We start from the raw sequence: 12423 nt of genomic DNA, 5'->3' as shown, positions 1-12423 counted from the left end.
GATGTAGACTACAATACATCAGTCTTGTACTCTGCAGTAAACAAGTCTACAAGATACAACACTCAGCCATCTATTGTATTTCCAAAGTTTTGATTTATTCGCAAACTTTGGGAGGGTAATATTTTCCAGCTTTCACAGAGGAAAAGTAATTTATTTCTCTTGGAAATATTGGCTTTATGAAATATTGGCAGTCTAGATTTTTATACTTTTGACATTAATCATTACTTTCTGTGAGAAATTTGTGAGTTGTGAGTCCAGCAAAATCTTGGTCGTGAAATCCGATTTTGAACAACAGTTAACAACAAGTTGTCACTTTGATGGCTCGTTAGGAGCTTAAAGTAACAGTTAATGAAGCAGAATAACTATGACTTACCAACCATTATAAAGTAGCAGTTAATGAAGCAGGGTAACTATGGCTCACCAGGTGTAGTTTTGGTAGTAAGGAAACAGTGGTGCCAAGGTAGAGGGAAGCCAGTAATGAGACAGTTTTGCCATAGAATATGTAAAGGTAGAACTGATAATTAATAAATGCTATTAAAACTTACGTCAGAGGTGGAGTGTCCTCTTAATGGCACAGAGGGACATTAAAGATGTAATTACTGAGGAGAACCATTCTATATACGTCCTTGCGGGTCACGCTGGATCTTAATTACCGTTATTACTGTCCCTGGCGCAGGGCGCCTGTCCCATTACCTGTTCTGGAAATACAATTAACCTTTGAGTCGTCCAGACCCTTCCAGGAACCTTCCTCCCCAGATATATTTACCTCCTCCCCAGGGCTGGCATGACCTCCTCCCCAGACCACTATCTCAAGCCCCACACTCAGGCCACTACCCCAGTCCACAACCTCAAACCCACGACCCCAGTTCGCAATCCCAACCCCCCAAACCCCACACCCAGGCTATATCCTAAGCCACTACTTGGACTTGATAACCCAGGCCACTGCCCTACAAGCAGTGTGCTACATCAGGGATCCACTGTGAAAGCATCACTTGTAGTCTACACTTTGGTCGCTACACTGTTGGTCGCTACACTGTTGGTCGGGTCGCTACACTGTTGGTCGCTACACCGTTGGTCGCTACTTAAAACTTTGATGAAGGCAGAACCCGGACTCCAGGTAGTGTGAGCTCCTCTCCCTCTGAGCCTAACGCTCTAACTCAATTGATTCTCATAAAATATAAAACTTCATCGTTTTTTCATAATTATTGCCAAAGTTTCTCTTATCCTTAAAAAAAAGGAAGCGAAAATTTTGAGCCATTCAAAAATAAGACGAAAGGGAATTGGTTCATAAAAGTTTGAGGAATAAAAAAAGTCAATAATACAGATGTAAAGGGAAAGTTTAGCCAATATCCTGGGCCACAGCGGCTGGTCCAGCGTGTGGAGCCGTTCACGGAATACCTAAATAACTCTTGAGGTCTGTGTCTCACTTGGGGACCAATCCTGCCATCAGATTGGCTGCTGGAGAGTCGTTTATGTGCTCTGATTGGCTGCTCAGTCTGGCCCTAACTCAGGCCTTTCTATACCCGGTATAAATCAGGTTTGTGTTATCACTGTTGGTTCAGAGGGAATATCCCGCCTGGGTGAAGAAGTTGGATGTTTTGGAACCATTACTTTACACGGAAGTTGGCAACTTCTTTGTGGTCCTTCATCCACGGTTGAAGTTTCCTGTTATCGTTATAAATTGATATCTTTGTTATCATATGTTATGAGCTGAGGATATTCCTATCGCGTCATCACACAAGTGTTGGAGAGAACTGTACAGTTTTCTGTTGTCCATCATCATAAATACTTGTGTTATCTCCCCAGTACTGAACCATCAGTCAGCAGTCTCAAGTCTCTTACTATTCAGAATCAAATTCCCAAACTATGGCCAACATTGTCAAAACATGGAGGTGATACACAAGAATAGCTTGTAAACCCTCGCCAGACTCACCCTCAGGTGGGACCCCTCGCCTGGAGTCACTTGAAGGTTATGCCCCCAGGTATAGCACCACACAGGTATAGCCTCACATAGGTATAGCACCGCACAGGTATAGCCTTACATAGGTATAGCACCACACAGGTATAGCCTCACATAGGTATAGCACCACACAGGTATAGCCTCACATAGGTATAGCACCGCACAGGTATAGCCTTACATAGGTATAGCACCACACAGGTATAGCCTCACATAGGTATAGCACCACACAGGTATAGCCTCACATAGGTATAGCACCGCACAGGTATAGCCTCACATAGGTATAGCACCACACAGGTATAGCCTCACATAGGTATAGCACCGCACAGGTATAGCCTCACATAGGTATAGCACCGCACAGGTATAGCCTCACATAGGTATAGCACCACACAGGTATAGCCTCACATAGGTATAGCACCACACAGGTATAGCCTCACATAGGTATAGCACCACACAGGTATAGCCTCACATAGGTATAGCACCACACAGGTATGATCCTCCTCAGTATAGCGTTACTAAGGCCACATCTTCTCTTCCTGCCTGGAGATTCCATCATGGCCGCCACGTCAACAAAGACCAGGATGTTGCCTCTAAACCCTCTCCCCTCCCTCCCCAACACCTGTCCTCTCCCTCCCCAACATCCGTCCTCTCCCTCCCCAGCACCCGTCCTCTCGCTCCCCAACAACCCTACCCTCTTTTCTTTCCTCCCCCATCCCACTCGTACCTCCCCCCCCCCCCCTCCTCCTCCGGTGGTGTTTCTGACTTCAAATTAAAATTCTTCTGTTGCAGTTGTCCTCGCCGGAGAAATACTGTCTCCGCCCCGGAACAACAAGACAGAGCTCCACGGTGCGACCTGCAGCTGAGGGCTTCCGCCTGCTGAGGGATCCTACCTGCTGAGGGCTTCCTTCTGCTGAAGACTGCTAGTTGCTGAAGGCCTCCGCTTGCTAAAGGCTCCTACCTGGTTAGGGCACCTGCCTGCTGAGGGCTCCTTCCTGCTGAGGGATCCCGCCTGCTGAGATCCGCTCCCTGCTCACACCGTAATTACTGAGCCACAACAACAAGGGTGAGTGAGGGAACCCCGCCTTAAATTCCCAGCTCAGGTTTTCTCTGGCAACATTGTCGTTGTTGTAGAGGTTATTATCCTCAGCCTCACCTCAGCCTCCACGACAACTGCATAATCACTTTACTTCTCCAGCTTCAGTTATTGTGTTCCATTACAGTGTATTGCAGTTCACTGTAGTCCAACACAGAACACTACAGTGGGATTGCCATACATGACACTCAGTTACAGTATGTTACTTATACTTAAAGTCAATTATAGGACATTGCAAGACGATACAGTATAATACAGTAGTGTCCTCTGTGCAACATTTCAGTCCGTTACAGTGCATCATTCCATTACACTGAAACATATTACAGTGCAAAGTATTGCTGGGCATCACACTATAGTATACCTTACCATGCATGACAGCATATTACAGTGCACACCAGGGGATTATACTACAACATCGTACATTACCAAACAGTACATTATGATACAGCACATTACACATCAGTAGAATACATTACAGTGTGATACAGTCCAAGGCATGATAATAAGGTACATGGCAGTACATCAAAGTACACTTCAGGACAGGCTTGTACAGGGTGCACTGAGCAGACTCCAGCCTGACTCAGTCTTGGCGTGTGTTCGGGGGTGAAGAAGGTTCACATGACCCGGAGAGTCCTCCTCTCAGTCGGGCGTTTGAGCTGTGTGACCCCCTGGTGCCAGGCAGCAGCTGCCACACTTGTATCGTTGGTGTAGTGAAGATGTGGCCTAATGTGGTGGATAACTGGAGGCAATATATGGGATCAAGACCGGTAATGTGACGGGGAAAGTATGTATTGTAAGAATGGAATGAGCTTCTTCTTCTTCTTCTTCTTCTTCTTCTTCTTCTTCTTCTTCTTCTTCTTCTTCTTCTTCTCCTCCTCCTCTTCCTTCTCCTCCTCCTCCTCCTCCTCCTCCTCCTCCTCCCCCTCCTCCTCCTCCTCCTCCTCCTCCTCCTCCTCCTCCTCCTCCTCCTCCTCCATACCCCTAACACCATCAGCTGATCACGCCGTCCAGGAAGGCCGTCGTAGATCCCCAGGGAGGTGGGGTAGAGTTGTCGTGAGGGGAGGTCTGGCGGGGGTCTGACGGGGGAGGTGAGGAAATACAATGAATCATACATCAGACGGTGAATGAGAGCGTGAGGGACTTCCGGTAGCGAGGAGAGACGCAGCAGAGAGCGAGGAATGTATATAGATAGCCAGAGTTTAGGTTCTCACCAGTTGAAGGTTTATGTAGAACAGATCGAGCGATTATGGTATGATGTCCACAGGAAGACCAGGACCTGAATGCTTATCGTTACTTAACGTAGATAAGTTTCTCTAAAGTGTAAAAAGTGATGAAAGTGTTAAGAAGATAAGATATACTTCATATCCCTGAGGCTTTAAGTGTATTATGAATTAAGTGAGTTTGTTTGGGTAAAAACAAAAATGTTAATTTTTCAAGGAAATTTAGATGCATTCTACTTTGGTATTTTCAGTCATTGATCACTTGGCTTGTGTTGCATTAATGATATAAGATGAGCTTCCTTAACTTGTATATTCTACGTAAAACCATGCAACTATGCAAATGAGTCTTCTGGTTTGTTATAAGTATCGTCGTCGTAAGAGAAATCTGTTCTTTATAAAGTTCAAGAAGGTTTACACTGGAGACCAACTATTGCGTTGGATGTTTAGTTCCCTGTGGGAGTCACCCTACCAGGAGCCTCTCCTTGACCCCCAGGTTCCCCAGTCCTTGGTAAGGTAACCACGGGTCGGTCGTCTTACCTCCCCCAGAACACCCACTCCAGGTGGCAATTATACAAACCAAACAAACAAACAGATAAACAAAGCTTCTATATAATTCGTTTGACGTTAGAGCTATAAATGAGTTTTCTTTATTCATAAATGATTATTGGAGAGAAGGTAACTGTTGGTCTGAGGACATATTTCCCACCAACCAAAACAGGCTCGCTTCTCTCCATGTTTACACTGACAACACACATCTCGGTCGTGTTTTGTTATTTTCAGCCAAGTTGTTTGTTCAGAATCACTGAAGTAAACAAAGTAAACAAGACCAAATTTCATGCAGGAAATGGTTGGTCGTGTGAGGGAAACCTTGCAGGCGTATTAAAGCCACGTAATCTATGTTCCTCCTGTATTTATCTAATGTGAAGATGTTAATGTGTTCTTACAAGGAGCACCGCCTACCCTCGCTTGTGGGTCCTGACTCTGGCTGACCCTTACGTTGGGTATCATACCACACCTGGTTGTCTGGCTGACCCTTACGTTGGGTATCATACCACACCTGGTTGTCTGGCTGACCCTTACGTTGGGTATCATACCACACCTGGTTGTCTGGCTGACCCTTACGTTGGGTATCATACCACACCTGGTTGTCTGGCTGACCCTTACGTTGGGTATCATACCACACCTGGTTGTCTGGCTGACCCTTACGTTGGGTATTATACCACACCTGGTTGTCTGGCTGACCCTTACGTTGGGTATTATACCACACCTGGTTGTCTGGCTGACCCTTACGTTGGGTATTATACCATACCTGGTTGGCCTGTAGGCTTAGTCATCCCCGTGTGACTGGGTCATAGTCCTTGGTATTTCGTTTTTGGTTGTCTGGGAACGTTTCCTCATCTTTCAGTCTGACTGGGATGTACGTTGATCGTCTCGTCACAGACTGGCTCCCTGGTTAAGGCCCTCACTGGTTCTCACTAAATTGAAGTACTTATGTAAATCAGAAATTCAGAACACGTTTAAATGTATAGGAGGAAGTAGTCACAATCTATGCAGTCAATTATGAACCTTCTTTCTATAAACAGAACCTACAGTGTTCATACAGGACCTCCTGTATACCTGTAGGGCTCTCCATGTACACATATCCTCCCTCCTACCCACAACTCCCTCCATCTAATGACAGCTTGGGGCCAAGTGACAAGGTTAGGGATCACCTCACCTTCCTTTCTCCCTCCTTTCCTCCCTCCAAACTTCCACCCTCTTCCCTTCTCTCTCGCTCCCATCTGACTTTCTCTCCCCCCTAATGGCTCCCTCCATCTGCCTAGTGTGGGGGTAGGGGCATACCTTACACATGCTCCCAGTTACTAGCAGCCACAGTGTCAGGTCTCTGGCTGTGGTCCAGACACTCTTGTCCCGGGAATGGCGGCCCTTAAGGGCGTGAGGGATACAGCAAGAATTTAGGGGCTCCCAGGCCCTCACTCTCCTCCGTCCTCTCCTCTCCCTGTGCTCTCTCACCGCCTCCCTTGTCCTCTCCCCCATCCCTGACCCCGTCTCTTCCCTCTGCCACATCCCTCTCATCTTCCCACGGCTACATCCCTCTCATCTTCCCATTTCTACCTTCATTCTTTCCTTCTCCAATTACCCTCCTTCCCGTCACTCCCTCCCTTACCCTCCCTCTCTCCCCTCACTGCTGACTCTCCTTACTCTCCCTCTCTCTCTCTCTCCCCTCACTGCTGACTCTCCTTACCCTCCCTCCTTCTCTCTCCCCTCACTGCTGACTCTCCCTACCCTCCGTCTCTCTCTCTCTCCTCGCCACCCATACCCGACCCTAACTGTCGCTCAGGTTGTCAGACACCACAATAGCCCTGCCATTAATATCTGATTCCCACCAAAACATATTCCGTTCTCCGACGTATTTCTTGGCTCGATATCCTGGAGTGACCGACCATGGCTGGGAGGAACAGTGGCCGCGGGAGAGAGAGAGAGAGAGAGAGAGAGAGAGAGAGAGAGAGAGAGAGAGAGAGAGAGAGAGAGAGAGAGAGAGGATTGTGGATTTACAAACTTTCCGACTCTCACAGTGTCTCAGACATTTCTCTTATTGGTTCATTTCACGTGCCTGATGATCATTATAACGAACGTGTTGACCAATAGCCTCGCTAGAGGTCAGCAGTAGGGCACACTGACCGTCACCTGGTCATTTAGTCACAGTTTGTGACGCAGATGACTTGTGCCGTAAGAGTGGTGACCCCATGTTAGCCCGACCCCCCCAACTCATGGTCAGTTACGCTAGACACTACACCATGAAGGCCCGCGTGTGTGTGTGTGTGTGTGTGTTCATCATGTACATATGACTTTCTGAAATATGCAACGAGTTTTAGTGATGATGTTATGGAGGTGATAAAGATAACTAACAAGGAAAAAAAAGAATTCTGATTTTTATAGGTCAGAGGTCGAGGTCTGGGTCAAATATCTGGTGAGGTGAGACCGAAGTTTTCCTTTTCAGTTTCCTGTGCATCATAAGCCATTTTTCCTTCTACGCCAGTTTTTCGTATTTTGTATAATTTTACAGCTTTCCTGCTATATTTTTCTCCCTCTATCACACACACACACACACACACACACACACACACACACACACACACGTCAGGGTAGTGGTGCTGGAATGTTGGGTAGTGGTGCTGGAATGTTGGGTAGTGGTGCTAGAAGGTCACTTTGTGGAGACCTTTCAGATCTAGTGAGTGCAGTGCTGGAGGACTGACGCAGCAGAAGTTAATATTCCATACAGTACGGATAAGAACACTCAGTAGAGTGGATCCTGAGCCATCACTGAATGTATCAGTATTATATGCATAATCGAATTAAGAATGATATTTCCATTCCTTTGGGCTCTGGAAAGCCATAGGGGAGGTCTTTACTGTCTTCCAGGCGGAGACTGACAGGGTGATGTATGCTGCGTCAGAGCCTGGAATGACTGCTCCCTCCCCTGGAGCAGCCTGGCATATGCTAATGGCCGAGGCGAGGAACGGCGCCACGATTAAGAGACACAAATATTTCTAGTCTCGGAAGGTAAAAGGAATAAGGTTTATAAATCCTCATTTTTCAAGGTTTTTCATCAGCTTGATATAGTCTGGAGTCATCTGGAAGACAATATATTCATTGTCCGTCTGCTATCCTGACGGTGGCTCTGGAGGGCATCTTTACCTTCGTCAGGTCATACGTTAGGTTGTGGAACAGTAGAACACACTACGAGTATGACCTGACACACACACTGGTGGTATAAGCTGCTATGGTCGCATGGGAAGTAGAATTCACAGGATAAAAGGCAAGGTTTACGGGGATTTAATAGGATATGTTGTTGGGAAGATTAAAGGAATGTAGCTGAATGATTATAGAAATGAGTGAATACATTACCTATAGTTTAGTGTTGGATAGACCGAGGATTTAATCAGACAGGCTTTGCACGTGAATCAGTCATAACGGAGATACTGGGGCAGAAACAAATGTAATGTTGGAATTGCAGTTTCATCATAAAGACTATGCGTTTAACTGGAATGAACGTGAGTGTAGTCGAACATAGTACAATTGTACTGGGTAGACTGTACGTACCATCAGACCAAACAAAGTTATGATCACACACATTATAGTAAGACAACACGCTCCTTGTCTCTGTGGTCTCTGCACATACATAAACTATTGGCGACGCTGGGTATTATGCCTCAGAGGACGCAAACCCCACCTGCACTCAGCCGGTGGTGCTTGTGTCCCGACAGAGGCTGCCTACCCACCTGCCTCACGTACAAACACCTTGCACTGTCACTCGTCAAAGGTGAAAGTTTTAAGAAGCTGGTGAGGTGCTTTTCCACCGCACAGTAACACTTTCAGTCCATGTTTGACAGACCAACGTTAAGAGGATTCTCTGTGGCGCCAAAGGCTAGATTTTGCCTCAAGGGGGATGTACATTACTGATGGAAGTTGTGTCTTGCTTGTGGGGATTATATTCACGCTAGAGAAGTTATGGCCAAACTTACTATGTGAAGGGAATATTCCTGAGAATTTCTTGTAAGAATTTGCATTAAAATGACCCTAACTCTTCCACTGACCCCCCGGTTTCCCCTCCCACATCCCCCAACCCCACACTCCCTGACCTCCCACACACTTACTCGTCTCCTCCCGGTCTCTCACCCACACACACTCTCCCTCCCGCTCTGCCCCTCACGAAGTACTCCTATCTTGCAGTACCTTAGTGTTGTTCCTTTCAACGAATGTCTCATCACATTTCTCCCTACTATTGACGGTGGACTCTCACCACTCCCTCTCCCTCCCTCACTTTCCTGCCTCCACGCATCACTACAGTCCTTCCCTCCCCCTCTCTCCTGGTCTCACCATCTCCTCCCTCTGCGCTCACAGCTCTCCTTCTTCCTCTGCCTCAGGTAAGCAATGTCCAATGTTCTTATCTTTGTTTCAGAAGTCACCTCCCATTACAGTCTCCTCTTCCTCATAGATACCTCCTCACAGTCTCCCTACTTCCTCACTGCCTCGTGAATATCCTCCCTCAGTCTCACTACCATGAGTTGGGAAGCTGGGGTACCATGAGATGGGGAGATGGCGAGTCAGGTCCTGCTCATTGAGTCTGCAACACAGCACCTGAAGTACTATGATGATTGGGAGGTTTTTCTTATTCCCAGGATGTGCACAGATTTTTATTTATGATTCCCCGGATACAGATTGAAGCTTTTATTATTCCCAGGATATTGACAACGTTTTATTATTCCCAGGATATTGACTGAATGTTTTACTATTCCCAGGATATTGACAACGTTTTAGTATTCCCAGGATGTTGAATGGTTTTATTTTCCCGAGGATATAGACTTAAGGTCTAATAATTCCCTGTATGTATGATTAAGGTTTTTTCCCAGGATATACGCTTGTTATATTATTCCCAGGATGTATATACATATATACCTAGTGAGACGCGACCCGATTGTTAAAGAAAAACAACAGTACGTAACTCTAGGGTCGTCGCTTGCCGCATTTCACTTACTTTACCTGAAAACTTGTGCATGGCATTGTAACTAGAACATTAGCACATCACACACATACACACACACACAGGACCATGGAAGGGTAACCAACACATGAACACATCAAAGGCAGACGGACGACGGCCCACCTGTGTAAAGAGAATTTTTCTCCCGTTTGCATTTGTAGTTTACCTTCACGGTGGGTTAGTAGTTTACCTCCACAGTGGGTTTGTAGTTTACCTTCACGGTGGGTTTGTAGTTTACCTTCACAGTGGGTTTGTATTCTACCTTCACAGTAGGTTTATTCTGCCTGCATAATGGGTTTGTTTGCCTGCACAATGTCTTGGTAGTCTACCTTCAGAGTGGGTTGGTAGTCTACCCTCACTTTCGATATGTAGTCTGCCTTCACTGTGGGATTATAGTCTTTCACAGTGTTTTATTTCTAGTCTGCCTTCACTGCCGGTCTGTCTTAAACTTTGGTGCTGCCTCACCTCCGTCTGTCCTGTAGCCCTCCCTGCTGGTGGCCAGCACCTCCCTGCTGCCTCACCTCCGTCTGGCCTGTAGCCCTCCCTGCTAATGGCCAACACCTCCCTGCAGGAACTTGTCTTTACCTGTAATAGTCTACTTACTTACTTACTTTTGGTAGTTCATAGTGTCATATATTGACTTGCACTGACTCTTGGTAGCTCAGAGTGGCTTGTATTGGCTTACGTTTGCTAGTGTTGGCTTGTGGCAGATGGTAGCAACGGTTTACTGTTTAAGATATTTTGATCACTCAACACACCTTTCCTTTCTGCTCTGCCTTATGCCAGAGACACTGTCGTGTACGTACTTTATCATGGCTGTGTTGACCAGGTTTAGTGTATTGTCCACTGTTGACCCTCATGAGACGAGGTAAGAAACATGGACAGGAAGTGAGAGAGCCTCGTACAGCAGGACACAAACTGACAGTCTGAGAGACACATGTGTATTACACAGAGTTGCATGGACGGCCTCACCTACAGACGGACGGACAGAGGAGGACAGCCAGGCAATATGCTGTCTGTACACGGAGACAGCAGCTTTGTCCAGAACGTTGGGGATTATGTATAAACAAATAAATAAATAAAGAACAGTTTATTGAATTCAAGCAGACATTCACCCAGAAATATAGATTAGGAATTACATAAGGTTTTCATGATCACCAGTCTATCACAAAAGAGAAAGTCAAGGTGGGGCTATCGCATACTTTTGGGCTTTGGACGAGCACTTGAGTGAAAGATATTGACACAGTATAGGAAGTTCAACATAGGAAATTTTATGGTTTATGCATTATACATTTAGTAGTGATTAATTGAACATTACGTGATATGAAATTACATATTGGCTTAATTACAGTAGTATTGTGTTGACATAAATTATGTATTTTAATGGTGAACATTAAGCGATGTAAAGTTACATAACTGAACTACAGCAGTGCCGTGTTGACATACATTGTGTGTTTAATGGTGGACATTAAGTGATGCATATTTTCACGTTGGTTGTGTTACAGTAATATAGTAGTTGACATACGCATAAATATGGGAAAACCAAGCTATTTGCTTGCTTTATAACATTCACAGCAGCAGGCACAGGACGGTCTTGTATGTGTGCACCACTGGTGGGTTGGTGCGAGGACGGTCTTGTATGTGTGCACCACTGGTGGGTTGGTGCGAGGACGGTCTTGTATGTGTGCACCACTGGTGGGTTGGTGCGAGGACGGTCTTGTATGTGTGCACCACTGGTGGGTTGGTGCGAGGTGACACTTGGGACGGACGTCAGTCAGGCGATCGCCCCTTTGACCCTCGAGGAAGTTTGTGGAGTTTGTGGGGTCAGCTGGGTGGGTCAGAACTCCTGTGGTCAGCTGGGTGTGTTTGTTTGTGTGTGTGTGTGTGTGTGTGTGTGTGTGTGTGTGTGTGTACCTGTATGGACGTCCGTGTGACACACACACACACACTCCCCCAACTTTACCTTAGCCTGAACCCTAGTCGTTGGTTCCGGTCCAGACATTTACCATGTTTCTCTTGTTTTCCATCGCGGTGCCTAACGTGCGGCATCACTGGTCTGGCCCTACCGGAGGTATAATATCCTGTACAGCCAGAGGCCAGGTAGCCAGGACAATAATATCCCCAGCATGGCCTGCTGCTGCTGCGCCTCCTCCCACGCCAGACCTCAAGGGGCCAGCAAAGTTCCGGCCAGACGACTGCTACTTACAACATTACTTGGAGAAATTCCCTGGTGATATCCCTGGAGATGCCAGCTATCAAAGTTACGCGGAGAGGAACTTGTGCCGGACGAAGGCGGTAGGAATAGCAGAGGAGGATCAGAGGCCGGGAAAAATGGTAGTGGCGTCGGGTAAGGTTACTTGTGGGGCGGCCACCCCGGCCTGGGTCACCCCGGCCTGAGCCACCCCGGCCTGGGTCACCCCGGCCTGGGCCACGCTGGGTTGAGTCACTTGGCTAATACTCACCCTCACAACCCCACGATCCATATATTTTCTCTCCCTCACAGCCCTACATATTCTTACAGCCTCACACACCCGTATATTTACCTCACCCTCACAGCCCTACACATCCTCATAGCCCTACCCATCCTCACACATCCCCTCATCTTCCT

This window comes from Panulirus ornatus, chromosome 16 (assembly GCF_036320965.1).
Source record: "Panulirus ornatus isolate Po-2019 chromosome 16, ASM3632096v1, whole genome shotgun sequence".
Lineage (NCBI taxonomy): Eukaryota > Metazoa > Arthropoda > Malacostraca > Decapoda > Palinuridae > Panulirus > Panulirus ornatus.
This window is presented reverse-complemented; position numbering follows the sequence as displayed.